Consider the following 11,463-nt stretch of genomic DNA (forward strand, 5'->3'; position numbering starts at 1 on the left):
TGGAAAAATTAATTAATTGTAAAATTGATTAAAAAATGCATTTAATGCTCAACAACCTCAAAATGGATCTTATAAATAGCAATGGGGGTATATTGTTTTTTTTTTTTTTGATTACTCCATCCGGTATCCTAGGGAAATAGGCGTCTTTCAGCCGTGACAACGTTTCCAGACTAATCCGGATTCGGGGGCTTGCAAGGATCCATACGGACGGCGCCCCTGGCCCCTTGGAGTGCTGCGTTCCCACGTCTCGAACCCGAGATCCGTGGTTAAGCTAGGACGACCCCAGCCAGTCGACCTAACCCCGCGGGGTTCAATGGGGGTATATTGTTAAATGCATACATTCATAGATATTTTTATATCTCTAAAAAGCTATAGTGTTGGACATATTTTAGGCAAAGTTTATGATTATTTTTGCACCTTTATCTTTTTTAACTTTTTGAGTTAGGGATATTTTGATACTTTTATAATTTTAGCATGGATTCCACTACAAAAAGTAAAGGATGTCATGTAACTTTAACAATTATGTCATTTTTGCTTTAATTTTGCAAGTTTGTAGGTATTTGGGCCCTTTGTATAATTTTTAGGAAAAATCTCTCAAAAAGACACTTAAATAACTCAAATCCTTATTTGGGTTAATGAATTTATCAAAGCCATAATTAGGGTACATGACCCAAAGAGGGATTTTAAAATTTTATGAAATGACTCTAATGTCTCCTCATTAGAAACTTATAGAGAAGAGGATTTTCTATCATTCTCGCATTGCATAGGAGTTTTGAATGATAGAAACTTGGCGTTTACCATTGCAAAGTTGGAAAATCGATCAAGAAGGCAATAGTGAGTTAATTTCTATATTAGATCTTCCTCTGCTAGTCTTGATAGTTTGATCTTCACTTAAAGTTGCTAATTTTGAATTGAAATGCATTAACTGCCAAATGGTACACGTTAATTTTTAAGGTTATATTATGGTAAATTTTTGTTTAAAGACTTATTAAACGTGTAGTAAGAAAACAAAGGTTGTTTATTTAGAAATTGAAATGTATTTGCTTGTAAAATAGAACACGTTAATTTCAAGGTTGTATTGTGATCAAACTTTGTTTAAAGACTTATTGCAAGTGTGTTATGGAAATAAAATGTTGTAAATTTAGAATTGAAATGTGTTAGTTGTGAAATGAAACATATTAATTTTCAAGATTATATTGTGATCAAGTTTTATTCAGAGACCTACGTGTGTTGTGTGTTATAGAAGTAGAAAGTTGTTAATGTAGAATGTAACGACTATCATTTATACACCAATAGAGTTGTTCTATTTAATCTCGAATCATTAAAAGCCAAGTTCCAATCCCTGGGAAGACAATTTATTTTCTTTTTTCTTTTTTAGATCTCAAATATGAAGTCTAATCCTGTTCAAGGAATGACATTTTCTGAAAACTTTTAAACCTTTCAAAAATTCACTTTCAAAGTAACATGTCTAGTGGTTCGAGTACCCAATTTAGCCCTTTTACAAAACCAGTAAAAACTGTCTGAGACCCATGGTTCGTATTCAACCATCGAACCCATTCTTTTTCCATCCAACCTTTTGGATCCTATATCAAATCAATTATAACCAGTAGGATCTAACATTCAATATTTTGGCCATAGGCTCGTACAACGAGTTACATATATACATACACATAATTTTAGACAAAATAATAACTATATCAAAATATTGATCATTTCCTTCAATAGCAGTTACCATGGTTTATCTACCCTTAGTCACCTCCTTATAGAGGAATATTTACATACCAAAATAGATATACAATATATCTTCACTTCAAAATAAGATGCATTTTAAGCAAAATATATATACACAAAAGATCGCTAGCTTCCTGCACCTTCAAACTCCACCGATCACTACTCCCTTGTCCTTATGAGTACTTGCTCTTGCTGTATTACATGGAAGAAGGGGTGAGATTCTAAAGAATCCCAGTAGTAACAAATTTCTTTCACGTAATCATACAAAATCACAAACAACATGCTACACAGGCCAAAGAGAACAACACCTTGCATCCAAATATAATCAATGATGCACATACATCATACACCCATATAGCCAATCGCTATCTATTGCGCTCACATTCCAAAATAAATGGAAACCAGCGCATATTGTCATGACAATTATTATCATGCAACGGCAACTTACATGTTCTCATGCACAATCAGCATAAAGGCACATCCAAGCATGTGGCAATCAATGCACAATCACATTAAAGGAAAAGAGTTACTACCTTTTGCTTTTTCTTCCGCACTAACTTTCCCTTGCTTCTTCGTTGGCTCTCTTCTCGATGGAATTGAACAAATATCAAATCCTATAAATTATATGGGTAAGGGCAGATTAATATTTATATATATAATTTATTCCTAGTCTCCCAAAAATAATTCAACAACCTTGCTAATCTATAAACTTTTTTTTTTCCAGATTTCAATATCTATCCTCACACTTTAAACAATTTTGGACAGCATCCCATGCTTCCAAAAATATTTTAATATGTCTATATTGAGGTTTAATCATCTCTCTTCCCTTCCTATATTTCACGCCACATTCTTAAGCAAATCTGGAAAATTTTTCCAGATTTGACATGGACAATAGCCAAACACCCACACGCACACATATATATATCTTTTACAACTCCCTTTTTTTTTTTTTCTTCCATTAAACCTCACGGCCTTTCCTCCAAAATATCCTATAACATTATTTAATCTTTATAATCATACTATTCCTATTCATTCACCTTTCAAATATGGAACCCATGCCATCCGCATAAAACAATGAAGGTATTGGTTCAAAGACGTCTTCGAGAATGTCATTAAAATAGAATCAGCCCAAGAGCAATTTCCTATATATGTGGGTCATAAAACCTGTCTTCAATTTCATCAATATTCAGCCTTATACCCAAGGAAAGAAAAGTCCGAAGCTAACCCCCCTGAATCACCCATCCCCTGTTTCAGCGATCAGGTACCAGGAAAAAAATGAACACAAACAGCAGCATAAAAGTGCAGGACTACTCTCACACAACTCAAAATTTATGCTTCGGTCAAAGCTTTCATGCGATTCTTGAATTTCTCTCCCTAGGGCTGGATTTTCATTTATTTCTTCCACTCCCATAAAGCCCCAATAAAAAAAAAACAAGGATAGACGAAAGCATGAAGGACTCACCTTAATCAAAAAACACACTTACATGCAAAGAAAACACCTCTGATTCTTCCCCGTGGTCGCTTGTCTTCCTCTCGCCCTTTCAAGCTTTCTCTGTTCCTTCTCCTTTTATTTAAGTCGATAGCAGAGGAGAATGAGAAGGGAGGAGGCATTTATGGCAGATTAAAAGGGACAAGGGATGTGAAATGACCATCATGCCCTTTGGTCTTTATTTTCCTTCAATTTGATCCTTCTCTATTTTCTAGGAAAATCAAATAATTCCAGAAGTCAAACTTGGACATTTTATATGAATTTTCTTCTTCCATTAGCTTCTTTAATCCATGAAATAATTATCCTAAAATCTCAGCTTAAAAATTATCTTCTAACTATTTTCCTTGAATTTTCCAAGAAAATAGGTCCTAAATTCTTGAAATTAACTTTATAATTATTTAGACCATATTCTAAAGGTCTTAATCTCAATAATTCCTCTAAAAATTTCTCCTTCATCATGCCTTACTCAAATTCATAAAATTTGGGATATTACATAGAACTCGTACGGGGAATGACTATATTTAGTTCCATGCTTGATAAAGTGAATATATTATTATGGTAATTCCATTATAATTTCTCATGTTTGAGCTAGGTAACTCAATGCGCGCGCGCCCACACACATATATGGTTTGATGCTTTGTAACCATCTCATTGCATCTATACATAAATCCAATGCTCAAAAGTTAAATTGAAAAAAGAAAAAGAAAAACCACTTTTCAAAAACAAAATAAAATGTGCCTTATTAAAGAGCAGTGAGTGATCTTAGGAGGGACTTGAAGCTTCCACACAACACTCCAAAGTTGAGCAGGGATCACATGAGAGCTACTAGGTCTTGGCACTATCACAGTACCCATTTTCTTAGCATACTGGTATCCTAATTTAACAGTATATGCTCCATTTTTATTAAGTAACCAAATAGGAACATCCTCATCATCAACTTCTGGAACTCTCATTCTTACAATCATACTCTTTCATGGTCTGTCAACTTGTGGGCAAATTGATGTACATTCTAGGATCCATTACTAATTAAATCACCAACTTTCATGGCTCTTTCAGCATCAGAATCAGGTATGCTAGAGATCAAATGATTTGGATCCTCAATTAACCATCTCATACCAAAAGCACTAATACTACTCCCCCTCCCAACTTTCCAAAAAAGATTACTCTTTAACAGATCCCTACCTTCTAGAATACTTTGTCAGGCCCAAGTAGCTCTTCCACCCAATTTTGCCTCAATAAAGCTAGTCCTGGGAAAATAAATGGCCTTTAAAATTTGACACCACAAATCATTAGGCCTCTGTATAATTCTTCATGCTGTCTTTGCTAAAAGAGCTTTATTGAAGGCATAGAGACTTCTAAATCCCATGCCACCATTACCTCTTAAGTTCATCATATGCTGCCGATTCTTCCAATGAATCTTCCTTCCACTTTGCTCATTGTAACCCCACCAAAGTCAGCAATCATACTATCAATTTCCTTGCAAGTCTTATTAGGAAATAAAAAAAAGTAGGCATTGAATAAACAGGTACTGAATTTACCATCGATTTGATTAGGACCTCTCTACCAGCAAAAGTTAACAATTTTTGTTTTCAAACTTGCAATTTCTTTTTAATCTTATCTTTCACAAAATATAGAGAAGCATTTTTAGACCTTCCAGGCCAAGATAATTACCAGGTTCAGTAGTAGCTTTGATACCTAAAACATTCTGAATTTCATTTTTCAACTCAGGAAAGGCATTAGTAGAGAAATAAATGCAAGAATTATTAGAATTAATCTCTTGACTAGAAGCAGCACTAAATAAGTTTAGAATTTGTTTTAACATAAGGCAATTTGAGCTTTCAGCTCTAATAAAAATTAAAACATCATCTGCAAAAAAAATAATGAGACAAGATAGGGCCACCTCTAGAAAGTCTCATTCCCTTTAAGGCACCAGAGTTAATATGATATTACAGCATCAAAGAGAGAACACCAATAACTGAAACAAAAATATAAGAGATCGAGGATCACCTTGTCTCACACCTCTTTGTGGCTTAATTCTAGCTACTTTTTTGTTTGAGACTACAAGATTAAAAACAACTAAAGAAATGCAAGACGTTATCTAATTTACCCATTTCTTACAGAAACCCATTCTTATCATGATTTCCCTAAGGAAAGCCCAATTAACTTTATCATAGGCCTTGGTAAGACCAATGTTAAGAGCTAAGTCACTCCTTATGCCCTTTTTCTTTCTTCTTAAGTATTAGAAAGCCTTATGTGCGACAATAACGTTATCCTGAATTTGTCTACCTGCAACAAAGGCTCTTTGTTGCTGAGAAATATACTTAGACATTAAATGCTTCATCTTTTTGGTCATAATCTTTGCAATGATGTTGTAAGAAATGTTACAAAGACCAATGGGACCGAATTGAGTTACCAATTCAGGCTTATCAACTTTAGGCACTAAAACAATGTGAGTTAGATTAATGGCCTTTAAGTCAATATCTCTATTAAAGAATTCTAAAACCATATCACATACCTCATTCTTTACCTCAGACCATGTAGCTTGAAACAACCTTCCTAAATAAACTGATAAACTTAACTTTTTCATAGTAATTTTAACAAATATCTTTTTATAACCAAACCATGCTAAATACGAACTCAAATTATATTACAATCATCTACACTAACTAATTATATAATAATATTATTCGTGATAGAAAAGAGCAACATCTAATCATATATCCTATCACAGATAAAAGAACTTTTCTTAACTCATTCAAATACAAACTAAAAGAAAGAACCAATCTCATCTAATATGGTTATAAAACAACATATAATATGGCTCATAGATCAAAATATTAAGAATTAAATCTTACTTCATATTTTATAATAAATTCATAAACAAATCACATGCGATCCTAGGCCTCTGGGCAACTACTGGCACGCATACCATAACAGTACAAATCAAAGGACATAAAATATAATAATGCATGAATCAATTAAACACAGTTTATCCTAAGGTAGCAATATACAGGAAATAACATAACTCATAGATTGAGGAGACACTACAAGTCATTAATTTAGCTTTACTCCTCCTAAGCCTTACATGGCATCCCTCCTCTAAACCTTTCACCTAAAAAATGTTGAACAACAGGGATGAGACAATATCTTAGTAACTAAATTCTCACCTATCACACATACTAGCATGGGCTAGCGAGGTGTTAGGTGGGATATACAAAGTTAATAACAGTCAATAGACATTTATCTAATAGTTAAACTCAATGCAATAACCATATAGGTCAAATATATCTGCCAATCTCATATAGCTGATAATTTCAAAAGAGATAACATACTTTTATTTATTCAAAAGATATAAATATCAATGAAGATTCCATATTATATGCAGTCCATGAATCCTAAATCTATCCTTATATCCTCCTTATTTACACTAACTGGACCCATAAGCTAAGTTCTTTCCATTTGATTAGCTACTCTGACAAGCTTACCACACAAGTGATATGGACTAGCCAAAGACCACAAAGCACTCGGTGGATCGTGGGTCCCCCGAAGAACTAGTGGGGTGTCACAGTCTCTTGAAGAACTAGTGGGACAATAATAGTGGCCAACCATAGAGCTCCGTATGGAGGCCGATACCACGTGGCATGTATATATCTATATACTCTAATCATCTCCTCCCCCAACCAAACCAGATGCACAGGGTTCACAATAACACATTTATATGCATAATCAAATGAATTCTAGAATAATATCTCGTAGTCACAATCATTAATTTCTAACAATACAAATATTTCAACCCTTTTTCAAAATAGCATCCCACAAGACAGTTCATACAAAACATAATATATGTATACAAAAATTGGTTATAAAATCACTCACCAATCTTATACTAGAGCATGTAATAGATAGAAATTTAGTTACTTAGGCTCCTAGCTAATAGTCAAGTGCAAACGAGGCCCATACTCAAAATGCCATACTAGTATTTATATCTACAATTGAAATTAAAACATTATCTCTATGGTATTAGAGTAAACTACTCACAAATTTCTAATCTTTAGTGCTCCCTCTAATACCTTCAACTGTCACTCGAAATTCTAGCTCGAAAGGCTTTTTCTAAGGTTTGGAATAAGAACATATATATGATGATTTATATTTAATTCCTAGGTTCCCTTAACTTGCATTATCTTTAATTATTAAATTATATAATTTGTATCACCAAATTCATAACCTAAATAGAGAACCCTCAGTTTATAGCTTATGTTCTATCTTCAAAGAATTTAGACAGACAACCTCAATACGAGTCAATTTATTCTTATTGTAGAAGTCTAATTATCAATCCAACCGTTGAATTTAATGTCTTACATGTCACAAGTCTACTCTCTAAATTTTGGGTTAATCCAACGGTAGACAAATTTAAAAATGCTAATTTACTATCTAGTATTATATCTACCAAATCTAAAAAATAAATTAAAAACATACCTAATAACTTGTAACTCAGAGATCGAATTGATGATCCAACTATTGAAACTGATGAGTATGAAGTCCACGACTAGTTGACCAAATTGCAGCTAGATCCAACAGTTCAGAAACTCATACACAGTACTTTACTGAACTGTCTTAGTTTTGTACGAAAATTATTTAATTAATCTTTAACTCTCCTCTACTACCACCTATTTATAGGCTCCTAGAGCTCCCTCTTCCCATCATTTAGTTGATGTGGGACTTCTCAACATTGCTATTTTATCTATCGACCCATCATTTAGGCAATGGGGAACTTCTTAATATTGCTATTTTATTCATTTTCTCATATATACACACAAATATATATACACATACATAGGATCAGAATTATTTAAATTGCTTATATATATATTCAACCTTTTTTATTGGATCATAATAAATATCTACTTAAACCTGAGGGATAACAAAATCAGGATGTTACACAGCTTGGTAAAACAGGGTAGTATAGCCATTAGGACCTGGAGCTTTAGTGGCTCCAAGATCAAAGACTGCACTCTCAAAAGGAAATGTGCTAGGGATAAAATCTGTCCAATTTGTCAATGTGATGCTAAGAGTATAGAACATCTTATTTTATTTTGTCCTTGGGCTAATAGATGTTGGTTTAGGTGCTCCTTGTCTTTAACTATTAATGCTAATCACAGTGTGTGCATTAGAAAATGGTTTGAGATAATGTTTTTGCACAATAAGAGCATTGATGATAAGGGACGAATGCTTATTACTGCTTTGAGTTGGGGAATTTAGAAGGCTAGATGTGAGTTTGTCTTCCAAGGGATCCAAGTAGATCCTATAAAAGTGATTTCTTCAGCTAATCTTCTGGCAAATGAAATTTGGGCTGTCAAAGCTACTGAGACTAGTTAGATTTAGTGTAAAACTAACAATCATGTTGTAAGGGAATTGTTTTGAAGAGTCCCTACAGCTGGAACGATCAAGATCAATGTTGATGGAGCTTTTAAGAAGAATCCTATTTGTGCAAGGATTGGGATTGTGTGCAAAGATCATAAAGGCATGGTACTTGGAAGCATTTGCAAGACAGTGAAAGCTTCTTTGCCTTTTCATTCAGAATGTGTTGCCTTCAAGGAAGTAATTCTATTTGGTGATCAATTCTATTATTCCTTGGTGTATTTAGAGACTGATTGTGAGGAGCTATTTTTAGCTGTCAAAAGCAAGGCTACGAGCATGATTGAATGGCAGTATGTACAAATCTTCAATGAAATCCTTTGTTTGTTAGACAGTAGGCCTCATGTCAAACCTCTCCTTGTTGCAAGAAAGGGGAATCATGCTGCAAATTATATAGCAGCTTGTGCAAAAAATGGGGTGAACTCCAATGGAGTGCTAATTTTAGCATCACCTCATTTCCAACATATTTTGAGATCTTGCTAGCTTAGGTTATGACTGTAGTCTTGATCTAGGGATGAGTGTTGGTGAGCGAGTGGGTATTAGGTAATGCACTTTTGTACTGTTTTCTTTTTGCTAGCCTTTGTGTGCTGGTGATTCCATTAATATTCTCTTGTTAAAAAAAAGAGGAGTGAGTAAACAAAAATAAAAGATTGTATCATTAGTCACTAAATCCACTAGCAAGTTGTTGATTGAGATGGATTATGTGCAGAGATCATCAAGGCATGGTACTTGGAAGCATTTGCAAGACAGTGAAAGCTTCTTCGCCTTTTCATTCAGAATGTGTTGCCTTCAAGGAAGTAATTCTATTTGGTGATCAATTCTATTATTCCTTGGTGTATTTAGAGACTGATTGTGAGGAGCTATTTTTAGCTGTCAAAAGCAAGGCTATAAGCATGATTGAATGGCAGTATGTACAAATCTTCAATGAAATCCTTTGTTTGTTAGACAGTAGGCCTCATGTCAAACCTCTCCTTGTTGCAAGAAAGGGGAATCATGCTGTAGATTATATAGCAACTTGCGCGAAAAATGGGGTGAACTCCAATGGAGTGCTAATTTTAGCATCACCTCATTTCCAACATATTTTGAGATCTTGCTAGCTTAGGTTATGACTGTAGTCTTGATCTAGGGATGAGTGTTGGTGAGCGAGTGGGTATTAGGTAATGCACTTTTGTACTGTTTTCTTTTTGCTAGCCTTTGTGTGCTGGTGATTCCATTAATATTCTCTTGTTAAAAAAGAGAGGAGTAAACAAAAATAAAAGATTGTATCATTAGTCACTAAATCCACTGGCAAGTTATTGATTGAGATGGTAAGCGGTCTCACTTCCATAAAGAGGAGAACACAAATTCCAATATTGGGAAATGCACTTGTTAGGAATGCTTTAATCTTAACAATTCTAGCTTAGTAGATACTAGTTTAAAGTCCAAAGTGACTTAGGCAGATTTTTAAAAAAAAATATTAGTCACTAAATCTAATAAAGATGTTGCCAATAAAACATATTTGTAAACTATATTAGACAATGGCCTCTTGATTTTCTGTGTTCTTCGCGTGCTTTGTCTCTCTAACTCAACTAATTCTCACATATCAATATATTATTCGATGTTATGATTGCAACAACACACAAAGCCTCCAGACAGCCTCAAAAGTCATCAATCCACGGAATGATTTTTTTATATGAAAAGGTTGCAGAAATTTGTGCATATACAATTTGCATTTCTTAAGCTTAACCTAAATCATACTCGAAGTCTATGTAAACATATGCAATTTTGTTTACATTAAACTAATTAATTAACTAAAAAATAATTTAAATTTCCAATCTAAATCAAACACTTTCCACAGTTTTTAACTTCACAATCCCAAATATGTTCCCAAGTAACTAATTTAGATTAACCAAGTCCTAGCGAACAGATTAACTAATTAAAAATCCTAAGCCATAGCTTCAAATGAATGAGGGGGGGGGGGAGAGAGAGAGAGCATGGTAACAAATAAAAATAATGAGCATAATTGAGTGGATAATTCAAAAGTTGCCCCATGTTATCGAGACAATCAACGTCGGTATTCACAGCAACTGATATAGTTAATTATCTCATTTAATGTTTAAACAACTTACACAAGTAGAGATTTTATGTCACTTATATTCCGTCCTAAGGTCAAAAAAAAAATGTCACTTATATTCCGTCTGGTCCACAATATATATAAGTCACTCGAGGAGTAATTAATGTTTATTTGTCAATTTTGTCAGCTAAAAATTTACCATTATGACATCGTTTGTTTGTTTTTTTCTTTTTTTTTGCTTTCTACCATTTAGAGGATAATATGTCATAATTGTTCCCAATGAGTTTTTACAAACCACTCTATTTCTATTTGTAAGCCACTTGTATTCCAAGCCCACAAACCAATAAATGTATTAAATTGATACTTTTTTTCACATTTGCCCTTGTTAAAGAAAGGGTGTTAAAAATATGTTTTATATTTTCTCTCACCTTTTTACTTTATCTGTCTCTAAATTTATTAAGTCCACAGGAGTAAAATTAAAAGAAAAAACTTATTAATTACCCCACAAGTGACTCATATTTAGGAACAAACTTTTTCTCTCCAAGTGACTTGTAAATAGAAATAGAACAGGACATTATAGATGGACCATATGTAAATATGTGTCCATTGACAACCCCTCAAAAAGATATGCATGAGTTCATGATACATTTATTATTTAGTAAAAAGAACTACTTCTTTGACCAAATATCCATGTCGGTTTTTCGTTTTGTGCCTAGGTTTTATCTTTCCATGCTAACGTATAAGACACACACACACACAACAATTATCCACCTTG

General features: G+C 33.6%; 1 long non-coding RNA gene across 1 annotated transcript; it reads right to left on the bottom strand.

The window, feature by feature from the left end:
- Nucleotides 1–1,588: 1,588 nt before the first annotated feature.
- On the bottom strand, nucleotides 1,589–2,305 carry LOC114739751 (uncharacterized). Its single transcript, XR_003739636.1, has 2 exons — nucleotides 2,265–2,305; nucleotides 1,589–1,923 (listed from the first exon to the last, which is right to left on the bottom strand). It is a non-coding gene; the product is annotated as an uncharacterized LOC114739751 (long non-coding RNA).
- Between the last annotated feature and the right edge of the window lie 9,158 nt (nucleotides 2,306–11,463).

The sequence above is a fragment of the Neltuma alba genome, unplaced genomic scaffold, assembly GCF_004799145.2.
Source record: "Neltuma alba isolate B1F8T4 unplaced genomic scaffold, ASM479914v2 tig00002907_pilon, whole genome shotgun sequence".
Lineage (NCBI taxonomy): Eukaryota > Viridiplantae > Streptophyta > Magnoliopsida > Fabales > Fabaceae > Neltuma > Neltuma alba.